The sequence below is a fragment of the Peromyscus maniculatus genome, chromosome 10, assembly GCF_049852395.1.
Source record: "Peromyscus maniculatus bairdii isolate BWxNUB_F1_BW_parent chromosome 10, HU_Pman_BW_mat_3.1, whole genome shotgun sequence".
NCBI classification, from domain to species: Eukaryota; Metazoa; Chordata; class Mammalia; order Rodentia; family Cricetidae; genus Peromyscus; species Peromyscus maniculatus.
The window spans coordinates 12134197-12149504 of record NC_134861.1 but is presented as its reverse complement, the minus strand read 5'-3'; positions in this window follow the sequence as shown (position 1 = coordinate 12149504).

The following is a 15308-nucleotide window of genomic DNA, read 5'->3' as shown; positions in this document are numbered from 1 at the left end:
ACGTGATGGGCGCTCCTGGACAGAACATGTACCCCATCTGCCTTGCTAGGAAAACATTGGCAAAATGTTTGCTGTCAACAAAGTCTAGTTCCCATTCCTTCTGGAAGCACATTTGCCAATGAGCCCAAAAATAAATGGAAACATTTGTGCTGGGGCGAGACCATGGTCTATTTTGAGTTCTCTTGGGTTCTTCATGGACCTAAGGCTAGGAAAGAATATGTTTTCAATGACTCGAGATTCTCTCCACAGGACAAGAAGTCCTGATTTCATCACTTGAGAAGAACTTGTTCATTCAACAGCTTTTGTTACTGATGTTGTTGTTGTTATTGTTGTTAAAATGAGGTCATGATTGTTCTTTGGTAAAATTCTTTCCCCAACCTTAAGCCTTGCCTTGCATTCAGAGTTGATCTGCTTCAAGAAGACAAGGGCCTTGAAAGTCAGGGGAAGGACCGAGTTCTGTAAGTCCCACAGGGTCGGAGGCCACCTTTACAACACAGGGGCCAATCCTGAAAGTGAAATTCTCAGAAGACGTAGATCTACAAATCAGCAATGTGGTTGCCTGTCTCTCTTGCAGACAGTCACACACTGAGCACAGATAAATCTTGGGCTCTAGCTGCTCAAAGTAGAAAACAAACCACAAAGTCCTTCAATGGCACAAAGTAAGCATTCCCACTCCAGGGAGGAACGAGGACACAACAGAAGACAGACAGGACCAAAGCAAGACAAACACCAAGCCTTATAGCTTCACTCAGCACCTAGCATTTGTGATGGGCATTATCTGGCTTCCAACAGGCCTGCACCTACGTCTCTCTTCCGGCAGCACCCATGGGCTCTTCCTTGGACTGGATCTGCTTGGTGTCTTGACAGTGCCCCATGATTCTGACATCCCCAACATCCTGGGATACACATTGCAATGTGGGCTTCACCTTTACAGCTTCACACGGTGACCTCTCTTGACATCTCTGTGGGAACTCTGACCTTGCTGTACATCGCCTGGCCTTGCCGGCTTTTCCTGAAGCCTCATCACAAGTCTGCGCGACCCTGTAACTCCTACATTCTGCATACCTCCAAAGCCAGCACCATGCCAACAATGCCAGGTTGTGCTTCTGGCTTGAGAAATGCCCTGGTGCCCTGGGGCCACAGCTACAGCAGCCATTGAGCTGCCTGCTTGGTCAGGGAAAGTACTTCCTCAGGAGGTCCTATTTAAGCTGGCGTGGCTGAAGGCTCTATCTCTCAGGAACTCTCTCTTTTTTTTCCTTTTATTTTATTTTACAATACCATTCAGTTCTACATATCAGCCACAGATTCCCTTGTTCTCCCCCCTCCTGCCCCCCTCCCCTTCCCTCCAGCCCACCCCCCATTCTCACCTCCTCCAGGGCAAAGCCTCCCCTTGAGGACTGAGATCAACCTGGTAGACTCAGTCCAGGCAGGTCCAGTCCCCTCCTCCCAGACTGAGCCAAGCGTCCCTGCATAAGTCCCAGGTTTCAAACAGCCAATTCATGCAGCTAGCCCAGGACCTGGTACCACTGCCTAGATGCCTCCCAAACAGATCAAGCCAATCGACTGTCTCACCTATTCAGAGGGCCTGATCCAGTTGGGGGCCCCTCAGCCTTTGGTTCATAGTTAATGTGTTTCCATTCATTTGGCTATTTGTCCCTGTGCTTTATCCAACCTTGGTTTCGCTCATATAAACCCTCCTCTTTCTCACTAATTAGACTCCCGGAGCTCCACCTGGGGCTTAGCCATGGATCTCTGCATCCAGATTCCTCAGTCATTGGATGGGGTTCTGTTAGGGTGTTTGGCTATCCCATCACCAGAGTAGGTCAGTTTGGGCTGTCTCTCGACCATTGCCAGCAGTCTGTTGTGGGGGTATCTTTGTGGATTCTGTGGGCTGCTCTAGCACTTTGTTTCTTCCTTTTCTCATGTGGTCTTCATTTACCATGGTCTCCTATTCCTGGTTCTCCCTCTCTGTTCTTGATCCAGCTGGGATCTCCTGCTCCCCCAAGCTCTCTTTCCCTGAACCCTCGCCCTTCATTACCCCCACTCATGTCCAGGCTGTTCATGTAGATCTCATTCATTTCTCCGTCATTGGGCAATCCCCGTGTCTTTCTTGGGGTCCTGTTTTCCAGGTAGCCTCCCTGGTGATGTGAGTAGCAGTCCAGTCATCCTTGTTCCACATCTAGTATCCTCCTATGAGTGAGTGCATACCATATTTGTCTTTCTGAGTCTGGGTTACCTCACTCAGGATGATTTTTTCTAGATCCATCCATTTGCCTGCAAACCTCATGATGTTTTTCTCTGCTAAGTAGTATTCCATTGTGTAAATGTGCCACAATTTATTTATCCATTCTTCAGTTGAAGGGCATCTAGATTGTTTACAGGTTTTGGCTATTACAAACAATGCTGATATGAACATAGCTGAGCAAGTGCTCTTGTGGTATGATTGAGCATTTCTTGGGTATATGCCCAAGAGTGGTATAGCTGGATCTTGGGGGAGATTGATTCCCAGTTTTCTAAGAAAGCGCCATATTGATTTCTAAAGTGGTTGTACAAGCTTGCATTCCCACCAACAGTGGAGGAGAGTTCCCCTAATTCCACATCCTCTCCAGCATAAGGTGTCTTCAGTGTTTTTGATTTTAGCCATTCTGACAGGCATAAGGTGGTATCTCAGAGTTGTTTTGATTTGCATTTCCCTGATGATTAGGGTTGTTGAGCAATTCCTTAAATGTCTTTCAGCCATTTGAGTTTCCTCTGTTAAGAATTCTCTGTTTAGTTCTATAGCCCATTTCTTAATTGGACTGTTGGTCATTTTGATGTCTAATTTCTTGAGTTCCTTATATATTCTGGATATCAGTCCTCTGTCAGATGTGGGGTTGGTGAAGACCTTTTCCCATTCTGTAGACTGTCGCTTTGCCTTGTTGATCACATCCTTTGCTCTACAAAAGCTTCTCAGTTTCAAGAGGTCCCATTGATTGATTGTTTCTCTCAGTGTCTGTGCTACTGGTGTTATTTGGGAAGTGGTCTCCTATGCCAATGCATTCAAGACTCCTTCCTACTTTCTCTTCTAGCAGGTTCAGAGTAGCTGGATTTATGTTGAGGTCCTTGATCCACTTGGACTTAAGTTTTGTGCACGGTGACAGATATGGATCTATTTGCAGCCTTCTACATGTTGATATCCAGTTATGCCAGCACCATTTGTTGAAGATGCTTTCTTTTTTCCATTGTACCCTTTTGGCTTCTTTGTCAAAAATTATATGTTCATAGGTGTGTGGATTAATGTCAGGGTCTTCAATTCGATTCCATTGGTCCACATGTCAGTTTTTATGCCAATACCAAGCTGTTTTTATTACTGTAGCTCTATAGTAGAGCTTGAAGTCAGGGATCAACTCAAAAAAATCAGTAGCCCTCTTATATACAATGGACAAAGAAGCTAAGAAGGAAATCAGAGATACATCACCCTTTACAATAGCAACAAATGACATAAAATACCTTGGGGTAACACTAACCAAGCAAGTGAAGGACCTATATGACAAGAACTTTAAGTCCCTAAAAAAAGAAATTGAAGATGTCAGAAAATGGAAAGATCTCCCATGCTCATGGATAGGCAGGGCCAACATTGTAAAAATGGCAATTTTGCCAAAAGCAATCTACAGATTCAATGCAATCCCCACCAAAATACCAACACAATTCTTCACAGACCTGGAAAGAATAATACTCAACTTCATATGGAAAAACAAAAAACCCAGGATAGCCAAAAGAATCCTGTACAATAAAACAACCTCTGGAGGCATCAGGAACTCTCTTTAAACAAAAGTATTTAGATTAGGTTTCTAGTTTTACACCTGGAGTCTCCCAAGTGTGAGATCTGCCGTCAGGGATCCTTTGTTATTGTCCCAGTGCAAAGTGAACTGTTTCTCTTCAATGGGACTATCCTCTCTAATAATTACATGGTCTTTGTCAGCACCCTTCTGATCCTTAAATACATTCACACTTTTTTCCTAGACAAACTGCATATCACTCACATCTTTCTGCTCTGCTTTTTGCTTTGAATTCTCACTCTCACTCAGATTAAACACGTTGAGCTATATTTATATACTATGCTGTTTTGAATTTCCTCCATAAATTCCTTTTGAATTCACCTTCACTCAAATGTCAGGACACAAGCAGTATGTAGCCAGATTCTTTGCCAGAGTGTAACGCAGTGGCCTCTCTCTTGATTTCCAATAGAGTCCTTGCTTTCCTCAGGAGCCCCATGAGTCTGGCCTTGACTTCCACAATGCTATCATGATTGTGGTATTCCTCACTCTCACCAAATGGCCAATTAGTCTCTGCTTACAACATTCTATGTCTTTTATTTTATTTTATTTATTTTACATCCCGGCCACACCCACCCAACTCTGTCTCACCCTCAATGCACTCCTCCTCCATTTCTGTTCAGGAAAGGGCAGGTCTCCCATGGATATCAACAAAGCGTGGCATATCAATTTGCAGTAAGACTAAGCACCTCCCCTTGTATTAAGGCTGGGCAAGGTATCCAGTATGAGGAGTAGGGTCCCAAAAGCCAGTAAGAGTCAGAGACAGGCCCTGTTCCCACTGTTAGGAGTCTCACAAGAGAACCAAGCTACACAACTGTAACATATATGCAGAGTGCCTAGGTCAGTCCCATGCAGGCTCCCTGGTGTCAATTCAGTCTCTGTGAGCTCCTATGAGCCAAGGTTAGTTGATTTTGTGAGTTTTCTTGTGGTGTCCGTGACCCCTCTGGCTCTCCCAATCCTTTCTCCTCCTCTTCTGCAGGATTCCCCGAGCTCTGACTAATGTTTGGCTGGGTCTCTGCATCTGTTTCCATCAGTTGCTGGATGAACCTCTCTGATGACAATTGAGCTAGGCACCAATGCATGAGTATAGCAGAATATCTTTAGGCATCATTAAAGTGACATTTTTTTTCCTCCAGTCATCCTATGTCTTTTCTAATCTGCAGCTCCAAACTCTTCCACATTCTTGCCACAAATCAGTTCTTCTTTAATTTTTCAAGTGAAGAAAATAGACACATTAAATACATTATTACTATTTCCTACAGTACACGCTTTAAAATTGGACATAGTTCTTTAAGACATGATTTATGAGGTTTTAGAATTTATATAGATCTACAAGTTAAAGGTTTACATTTCTGATGAAATTCTTGATATAATTACATATAAATATAACCAGAGAGTCAAGACCATTTACACTTAGGAATATTATTGAGAAGGGTTCATTAATTCTTGTGTCTTGTTGATTATTTTCTGCTTGGTTGGATTTTTTTTTCTTTCCTATATCAGGGATTGGCTGGTTTACTGCATTGGATTCTTTCTTGATTCTCCTGTATTTATCTGTTCCCCTCATGAAGTTTAGTCTGTTTTATAATCTCATGGCAAGGCTATCTTCCTTCCTCCACTATGTATGCTGTTAACTGAGCATGCTGTCCACTGAGCATGCTGTGCACTAAGCATGCTGTCCACTGAGCATGCTGTCCACTGAGCATGCTGTCCACTGAGCATGCTGTCCACTGAGCATGCTGTCCACCGAGCGTGCTGTCCACCAAGCGTGCTGTCCACCGAGAGTGCTGTCCACATGCTGTCCACTGAGCATGCTGTCCACTGAGCATGCTGTCCACCGAGCATGCTGTCCACCGAGCGTGCTGTGTCCACCCAGCGTGCTGTCTACCGAACGTGCTGTCCACCGAGTGTGCTGTCCACCGAGCGTGCTGTCCACTGAGCATGCTGTCCACCGAGCATGCTGTCCACTGAGCATGCTGTCCACCACATATGCTGTCCACTGAGCATGCTGTCCACTGAGCATGCTGTCCACCGAGCGTGCTGTCCACCGAGCATGCTGTCCACCGTGTGTGTGGTTCCTTTAAGCACTGTCTGCAGAGCTGGTCTGGCAGTCACAAACTGATTTAGTCTGTGCTTCTCTTGAACTATCCTGATTTCTCCATCAATTTTAAGAGACAGCTTTGCTGAGTATAGCAATCTGGGTGGACAGCTGTTTACATTCAGCACTTGAACTATTTCCTGGCTCCTAGGGTTGCTGAGAGAACTGATGGGAAGTATTCTCATGCACTTGCCTTTGATAGTTGGCATTTTTCTTTACTGATTTTAATATTCTCTCTCTCTCTCTCTCTCTCTCTCTCTCTCTCTCTCTCTCTCTCTCTCTCTGTAGTTTTGGCATCTCGACTATAATGTAGAAGAGGGATTCTTCTCTGGCAGGCCCATTTGAGGTTCTAAATGCTTCTTCTACTTAGATGTCCGTTTCTTTCCCTGGATTTAGGAGGTTCCTGCTACATGGTCACTAAACAGATTTTCTATGCCTTCCATTTCTACCTCTGCTCCCTCAGTTCTGTGAGCTCTTAAGTTTGCCTCTGGTTGTACCCCATAATTCACGGCTACTATAGTCAAACTCTTCTGTCTTGATGTTTGAATGTCAGAGTGTCCCCCCCCCTTTTTTTTCCTTTATCACTTTCTTCTGCAGGATCCAGTCTGTTGGGGAGGTGGTTTTGTTTTTGTTTTTGTTTGTTTTTTAATTAGTTGAAGAGCATTTCATTTCCAGTATTTCTATTGGGGTTCTTTTTTCCCCAAAAATCTTGATTTCCTTACTGACTTTCTTATCCATGTTTCTGACTTTCTGTTCCATATCTTGAACTGACTTCCTTACTCCATTCATCTGCTTGTTCGTATCTCATCGATGTCATTGTCATCTTTAGAACATTTTAATTCTTCATTCAACACTCTATCCATGGCGCAAACGCTGAATTCAGTAGTTGAGTTAGGGTGTGTTGCCTTGCTTCTTATCTGTTGTTGATTTTTTTCTTTATTTTTGTGTTGTGATTTGCTCATCTGCTGGTCTGATTCCATCGTCTCGTTCTACCTGGGGATCTTATGGAGCTGACCGATATTAAAAAGTTCTATTCCCAATACCATTCAAGGAGGAGAAAAGAATAACAGCAAGCCAAACAAGATATACAAATACATTCATAATCATATAGGAGTGAGGATGAACGTTTCAGGGAAGGCAGAGTAGGAATAAATTAAATCCCACTAATACACCACTATTGACCAAGAACACATACTGGAGAAGATAATGTAGAGCATGATGTGGAGTTGGAAGCTATGAAGGGTGAATGCAGAGATATTACATGAGTGAAATAAAGGAAAGGACAGGGAAAGGAGAAAATAAAGTTGTGTAAAAGAAAGCTAAAAAGAAAGAGAAGAATGTTATGAAGAGGAAAGACAAGGAGATTTTAAAGGAAGGAATGGAAGGAGGGGAGGAGAAGGAGGAGGAAAAACGCTGCCCAAGAATGAAAACATAAATGTAAACAACATCAGATAAATATAAGAAAGGGAATAAAAATGAAAAAAACAAAAGCATTTTTAAAAACACAAGACAGAAGCCTTCCATGTAGGCTGGTGGATTATAAACTACTTCCACATGACCTGGTCAAAGGGAAGAATCAGTTCTAAGGAAGAGCAGACCATACCGGAAAAAGGAGAAGATTAAGAGCTTTGGAATCCACAAAGGTGACAACAGACACCAACAAGTGAAAAGCCACAGGAAAACTCCAGGTGACACGGTGAGTGAGTCAGCCAGACACAGCTCCAGCTGCGTGGCTACCAGGCAGAGGTGGGGAAACATGAGCCCCATCCCAGAGGGCGTAAGCCAGAGCCTTCACAAGCCTCACATGCAGCTGCAGGCTCCGGTGAGAGTGATTCCTCAGGTAAATGAGTCAGCAGTGAAGAGCAGGGCTGGCTGTGTCACTCTGTGTCTCGAGGGCATCAACCGGCCCTGAGTCGAGAGAGAGCTCCTACCCGGAGGACTAGGGACAGAAAACAACTGAGTTCAGCCTGCCACAGCCCCAGGTCGTGAGGACAGAGATAACAGGAAGGAACTAGAATGCTCAAGCAGCAGGTTGCAGGAAGCTGTGTTCAGACGATGCAGCGCAGACCCCGCTCTCAGTGGCCACTGAGATAACCCTGGATTTTGGCAGCCCTAAGCCTCAAGTGGATCGAGTTGTAGAGCCACCAACTGCCCTTGACTGCTGTAAGGTGCGAGCACGCAGCATTTCTTCAGCAGAGTGAGCAACACTTAGGGAATCTTCAAATGGATGGATCCGGAAAGGACAACGTTAAACAAGATGACCCAAACTCAAAGTACAAAACACGCGAGTTCTCCCTCACGTCCAGATCCTAGCCTGTAATGTATATGTGTGGACATATCGATAAGTGTGAGGGAAACCTAAAACATGGAGAGGAGACCACGAGATGAAGAAGGAGGATGGGGAATGGTGGGGCTTGAAGAGGAAAAGAAACTAGGGTGAGGGGGACTGCAGGAGGAGATCAGGTGGGACAAGGGATGAGGGAGAGGGGACTGCAGGAGGAGATCAGGTGGGGCAAGGGATGAGGGAGAGGGGACTGCAGGAGGAGATGGGGGCAAGGGATGAGGGAGGGGAGCAAGCAGAATCACTAAAACACACTTTGGTCAAAAATGTCTTAATATTCTCTAACTTGTATGCTAATTTCAATTCTTTAAAAGAGAAGGGGCAATAATTATGACTGTCAGGACAAAGCAGACTAAATAAATTATACAAGAATAACACAAAGGATCAATTAAACACAATCCTGGTTCTTTGAAAACATGAACAAGACTGATGAATGCCAAATAAACTGACCAATGGAATGAGAAGTTCCAAGTAAAATTAGACATAAATTAATGTTGTAAAAACAGCTATATGACGTAAAGTGTTTTTTTATAGATTCAGGGAAATCCCTGTCAAAATCCAAGAGCACTCTTCACAGAACTAGAAAATGACAATCCTAAGATGAGTATTGAAGCGCAGAAATCCCCGGACACAAACCTGATCAGAAAGTACACCGCTGTATGTGTCACAATAGCTAAGAGTGCTTTTTACTAAGGGCCACAGTAACAACAGTTGTATGGGACCGGCATGAAAGCAGACGTGTGGAAAAGTGACCTCCAGCCTTAGCCATCAGAACAGGCAAGTGAAAGCTGCTTCGAGATCCCTTCACAGTGGCTGGCATCAAACAAACATGGACAAGAGATGCTGACAAGGATATGGGCACAAGAAACCATTATACACGGCTGGTGGGAACAGAAACTTGTGCAGCCAGTGTGGAAGCCGGTGTGGAAGTTCCTCAAACATCTAAAACCATGTGATCCAGCCACGCTCAGTTGAGGACTCCGAGCCAATTTACCACAGAGGTACTTGCATGCCCGTGTTTACTGCGGCACTAGGCACAGTAACTAGAAATAGAACCCGCCATCGCCGGGTGAATAGATAAACTGCGGAGTACATGCATGGTAGAATTTTTTCAGCCATAAAAATATAAAATCATGGCACTCTGTATGACATAATAACACAGGGATATCATTATGTTCATCAAAGTAAGCCAGAATTGGATACTACGTTTCTGCCTCTCATATGCAGATGACTGTGTGTGTGTGTGTGTGTGTGTGTGTGTGTGTGTGTGTGTGTGATGAGGGGTGTCAGGAAAATAGAAAGGGAACCATGAGGTGGAAACAATCTTAAGGGAGTAGGGTATGAGGAAAAAGAGAACGTTCCATGACATGGAGCAGAAGGAAAGACTAGAGAAGGAACTAGAAAAGAATGGGACAAGGGAGATGGGAGAAGATGGCAGGAGAAGGGAGAACAAAGCACAATGATGCTCGTGTGAGACTTTTTATGTTGTTTACTGCAGAGTCAGCAAAGAGCAAAATAAACAAAAACTGGCCTGACCTGCAATCCCAGCTGCTTTAGGCTTTCCTTCTCCTTCTCCATCTTCCTTCTCCTCCTCCCCCTCCCCTTTCCCCTCCCCCTTCTTCTTCCCCAATTTGAGCAGGAAGGTAAATCGGATGTCTGCTGCTCCAGTTTTCATGTAGTTTTATGTTATTGAAGTGTAATGATCCTGCCAGGCCTGGCAGCACAGGCCAGTGACCCACATACCTGTGGAGCAGAGCAGAGGATGGATGCGGCTGCGGAGACCTTCAGGCCTGGTCCTATATCATCAGAGCTGCTGGCTCAGGAGAAGCCTGCGTGCGAACCTGTGAATGAGGCAGACTGACTACACTTGGCCCCCGGAAGGTGATGGTTATTAGCTGAATTGTCTCCTGGATCATTTTCTCCTGGTTTCCTCAGCCTCTTGGGAGACAGTTTCTCCTCCGGCAGTCGGTGACCCGCACTGAAGTTTCTTTCACGTCCTGGTCAGTTTGTGACAACCCACCCAGACTACTACTGAAATGTACACTCGGGCGATCACTGAAGTTGAACGTTTGTGTATGCTTGCTGATCGCTTGACCACTTTTTCTAAAAGTGAATTGACTGTTCACATGCTTACCCTATTTATCGATTGAAATGTGCACCTTTGGTCTGATGTTTCTGTGTTTACTTGTTTGTTTAAGACTCTAGTCCGAGGGGTCATGTTGCTATAGGAATTAGTTTTTTAGCTCCAGGACCAGGTCAAAAGAGAGGAGTCTGGAGTGTTGAAAGGTGATGGCTCTGGGTTAGGACCGTTTCTTAGTGACACGATGATGCTTGAATTGGTCTACAACACATGCCAGAGAACCTTTGACACGGGCTGCCTCCAGGTGGACTGGGCCCTGGCAGGCCCAGTGTGACTCTACTTCCTGTTGCATGGTGGAGTAAGGCAGCTTAGACAGCAGCGGTCCTCAGCCTTCATCTCCAGGCAACGAATCAGTTCTCCTTCACAAGCAAAGACACCACCCTGGGCCTCAAGCCCTTCCGCATCCACTGCTTTCCCAGAGTGCCCCTGCTTTCCCAGAATGCCCCTGCTTTCCCAGAGTGCCCCTGCTTTCCCAGAGTGCCCCTGCTTTCCCAGAATGCCCCTGCTTTCCCAGAAGGCCCCTGCTTTCCCAGAATGCACCTGCTTTCCCAGAATGCCACTGCTGTGGGATGAATGGTGAGTAAAATGGTACCTGTGTTCTCCTTGGGACTCTGCACACACCTCCACCCCCATGAAACAGCAGAACTGCCCCCCCCTTTTAAAGAAATATTTATTATGTAAGTGTTCTGCCTGCATGTATCCTTGCACGGCAGAAGAGGGCACCAGATGTCATTACAGATGGTTGTGAGCCACATGTGGGTGCTGGGAATTAAACTCAGGACCTCTGGAAGAGCAGCCAGTGCTCTTAACCTCTGAGCCATCTCTTCCCCCCCAGACCTGCCTGATTTGTAAGATTCTTTTAAAAATGAGAATATAAACTTTTATGGAGACAGTTTTGTTTTGACAGCTTATATTAGCTCTCTTGCTCTTGATCTCACTCTCTCTGTGCATAATTGCTTGCTAGAAGCCAAACATTTTCTAAGTTCTTTGAGATCTTAATTAATCTTTACAAAAGCCTGGTGAAGTAGGTTGTATATTATCACCTCTTAAGACTGAGAAAAGCAAGGCCTGGGCCACAAACTAGGAACATTTCTGGACAATGCCAAGGCCCATTGGCTCAGGGATACAGTTGTTAACCACCAGGCTCTCTGGTACCTTTGTAGGGGTGGGGATCTACCTCCAGACAGTTTACACTTACATATTAGTTAATTTTGGCATTGCTGTGATGTAATATAGGGCAGCACAACTTAGGAGGCAACGGATTTATTTGGCTCATAGTTCTAGGGGATTTTGTCCACCCTAGAGAAGGCATTCAGAGCAGCATTGACTTGCAATGGCCGATACTTTCAAGCCAAGAAAAATAATCTTGAAAACAGCACTTGGCTCGGCCTTCCAAGGCCTGCACTTCACTACCCATCTTGGCCAGGCAGGCGCCACCAACACCAAACGGTGTCACCGGCTGAGAACCAAGTGTTGACGCACACAGCCAACACCACTGTACACTTTTGCCTGCCATCTCATTTACAGAATGAGCTAAGATTCAGAGAGCTGCTAATTGTCCAGTCCTCGAAAGTGAACAGGAAGCCGAGGTGTAAATCTAGTTCATGTGACATCAGTCCGTGACCCGTGGTCACAGATCATGGTGTGGCCTTTCCTAAGCGTTGTGTTTGCCAGTGGCACTTGAGCTGAGCGTGGCTGTATTCCTGATTGTTTTTCTGACTCTGCCTAACATGGAAAGCCTGAGATCTTGCTTTATAGGCTTTGTTCTCTCTGCTGAGTCTGTTTCTGCAAGTTATCATCTAGATCTAATAATGCACTGAACAAGACCAGAACAGAATCTATTTATATAAGACTTCTGAAATAAAGTTCTATTTTGTAAAGCGAACAATTGAATGCTGTTAAGTTAATAGCTCTCTCTCCCCCCCTCTCTCTTTCTCTCTCCCTCCCTCTCTCTCTTGGCTTGACTAATTCAATATAAAATGGTTACTCGCACTCAGCTTTGAAGTTAGCTAGGCTACTGAGTTTGAACTCGTTTTTTAAAGTCCACATTCTCAGATCCGAATTTGCTAAGGAGATTATTAAATTTGGATGACAAGCCCATATCCTTGCCTACTAACTAGCTTTGAAAGGCCTGGGTTAGTGTGTGTGCTGCTGGAGGCAGATGGACCATGTAGTATTATCAGGAATTCATTCTCTGGCCAAACAAAAGCACAACGGTAGATGTTTTGCCAACAACAAACTTAAAATATACTGAAAGAACTTTTGGTTTACAGGGGAATTATAATGCCAATTTATATCATGAATCTCGAATAGTATTTATAACAAATTTTGTGTTTTGAAAGATGTTTACTACAAATCAAGAAAGTTTGAAATTAAAGAAGTTTAATATTGAACCACAAAACCTAAAGGGAAATATATAAAATAGCCTTAAAGAACATAGGAATATAGACTTTACAAAGATAGGCACCGAAGCTAATTGAGTAGAAACCAGTGGACCAGTGGAAAGACAACAGCAAAGATGGGATTTTGAAAAGAATGCCAAGGCGTGGAAGTCTATAGCAGTGTTAATAGAGAGACAGAAATATCTCAAGTCAATTAAGAAGCAAGACAAACAAAAACATATTTACTCACCAGCAAAGGTGAAAGAATAATAAACTAGTGCTACCATCTTGAACACAACACTTATGAAAAGATGAGTAAATCACACATTTTCTAGAAACATGCAATCAGTTTTTCAAGGCAAACAGGAAATCAAAATCATAAACATTAAAGAGATAAAATCGGGAATCCAGCGGTACTCAATGCGAGTTATACCCACATCTGTACCAGACGTTCAGGAAGCAGTGGCCTGCTGATACAGAAATGTTTATAATTTACAAACTCTTCCAGAATATTAAAATAGGAGGGAAATACAAAAAGCTTGTTCCGTGAAACTAGAACAATCTTGACTCTCTCAATGAAAATGGTTGAGTACCTTACAGGAAATGAAAATGCAAGAACAATCTTACTGGACTGATGGACTGTCGGGATAGAGCACCTGGTCAGCTCATACGAAGCCCTGGATTTTGTCTCCAGCACTGCAAACAACAAAGATGATCTTCCTAGTTAATGCTCAGCATTTCAAAAATCTGAGGGAAAATACTAACACAATTCAGCTGGCCGTAATGATGACATGAAAAGTGAGTTTATCCTGGAAATGGAACCATGGTTCCTTGGAGGAAAATAGAATAATGTGATCTATTACATTGTACATGAAGAAAAAAAAAGGCAATCTATAAAATTCATAATGAAATCATGCATGCTAGTTATGAGGGAAATGGGATGCCTACGCTAAGCCAATAATAAACATCATAGCTGACCACACAGTCTTAGAAGCATGAAAACGGATGTGGGTGCTCCCTGCCTCTGTCCTATGAGTAGAAAACGAATGCTGTAAGATAATGACAGCAATCAACTAGAGGGATGAGCAGAGGAGACCAGTAACTCAAATGGTGCTCAACCACAGGAGACATGGTTGCTCGTTCTCCTCCCCAGATCACAACAGACAACTGACAAAATACCTTAGAAGACCAACACACCCAAAATGACTGATGCTCTCCCCCAGCAATTGGGAACTGCAAAAGTTCAAACTGCGGTCATTATGGGGTGCAGCCAACAACCGCCCTACCCTGGTAAACCTAGGAGATGTGCATGCTATTTACTTTTTTTTTTTTTTTTGGTTTTTCGAGACAGGGTTTCTCTGTGTAGCTTTGCGCCTTTCCTGGGACTCACTTGGTAGTCCAGGCTGGCCTCGAACTCACAGAGATCCGCCCGCCTCTGCCTCCTGAGTGCTGGGATTAAAGGCGTGCGCCACCACCGCCCGGCTTCTATTTACTTTTTGAATTGACTGACCAATTGAGATTCCATGTTTACATAACGTATTCCCATCAAGTGAGTGTGCTAAGTCAATCAGTGTGTTTCTAACTGAAATACCAGTGAGTCTCTGAAATTTGGTACATTCCTCAAACTTCAAGCCAAGAAGCCCAGGGCCTAGGAATAGCTGAGAAACAATGTTTGCGAAGGAAACAAATGGAAGAGCTTGAAGCTCAACTCGGTAGACGGTTGCCAAAAAATGTAACTTTTTCTCAATTGGAAACTCCATGCCTTCATTCATGCTGCTCATGTATACACACATGTTTCTAATTCTGTTCTGTGGCGAGCTCTGCTATCAACTTTGAGAACTAATCAGTGAAGGAAACCAATAGAACGTTGGTAGTGGGTGGGACATGAGATAACAAGGAAAACATACTGCAATAGTGGATAGGTATCAGGAAGCCAACTGTCAGGAAGAAAAATCACAGGAGCAGGAGGAGTTGTATTTCAGAAGAGGTGAGAGGAGAAGGCGCCCTTTGGTAAAGGGAAGCTTGAATGGGGTTCAGAGGAGCTACACAGCTTTCCCGGGTAAGAGAAGTGGCAGGAAGAAGGAACAGGGGACGCAAAGGACCAGGGATGGAAACACAGTCAGAATGGGAGGAATGGCAAGTGTTTCTGAAGCACAGAGAGCAAGAATCTAGGCATCAGGAGGAAATGGGTGGGCAAAGCAGCCAGCAGCCCTGGGTGATCTTGTGGACATCGGTTATGAATGTCATTGTAACGATACACCCTGAAGGACACACCAAATGAATCTGTAAAGACCTGGCACCACTGGAGTGTAGCCAGGAAACTGTAGTGGGGTAGGAGATGGAGGAGAGGTGGTGAGAAAGCCCGACATCACCTGGGATGAGGTGGACACTCTCACTTGGGAAGCTCTATGTGAACGCAGAGCAGCCTGGGTGTGCTCCAGGATATCATGTCAGGGACCAGTGTCCAGAAACTCTGAGCATTTGTAACCTAAGCAGCTGGGGAAGTGATTTGTGCAGGACCAAAGGGATCTTT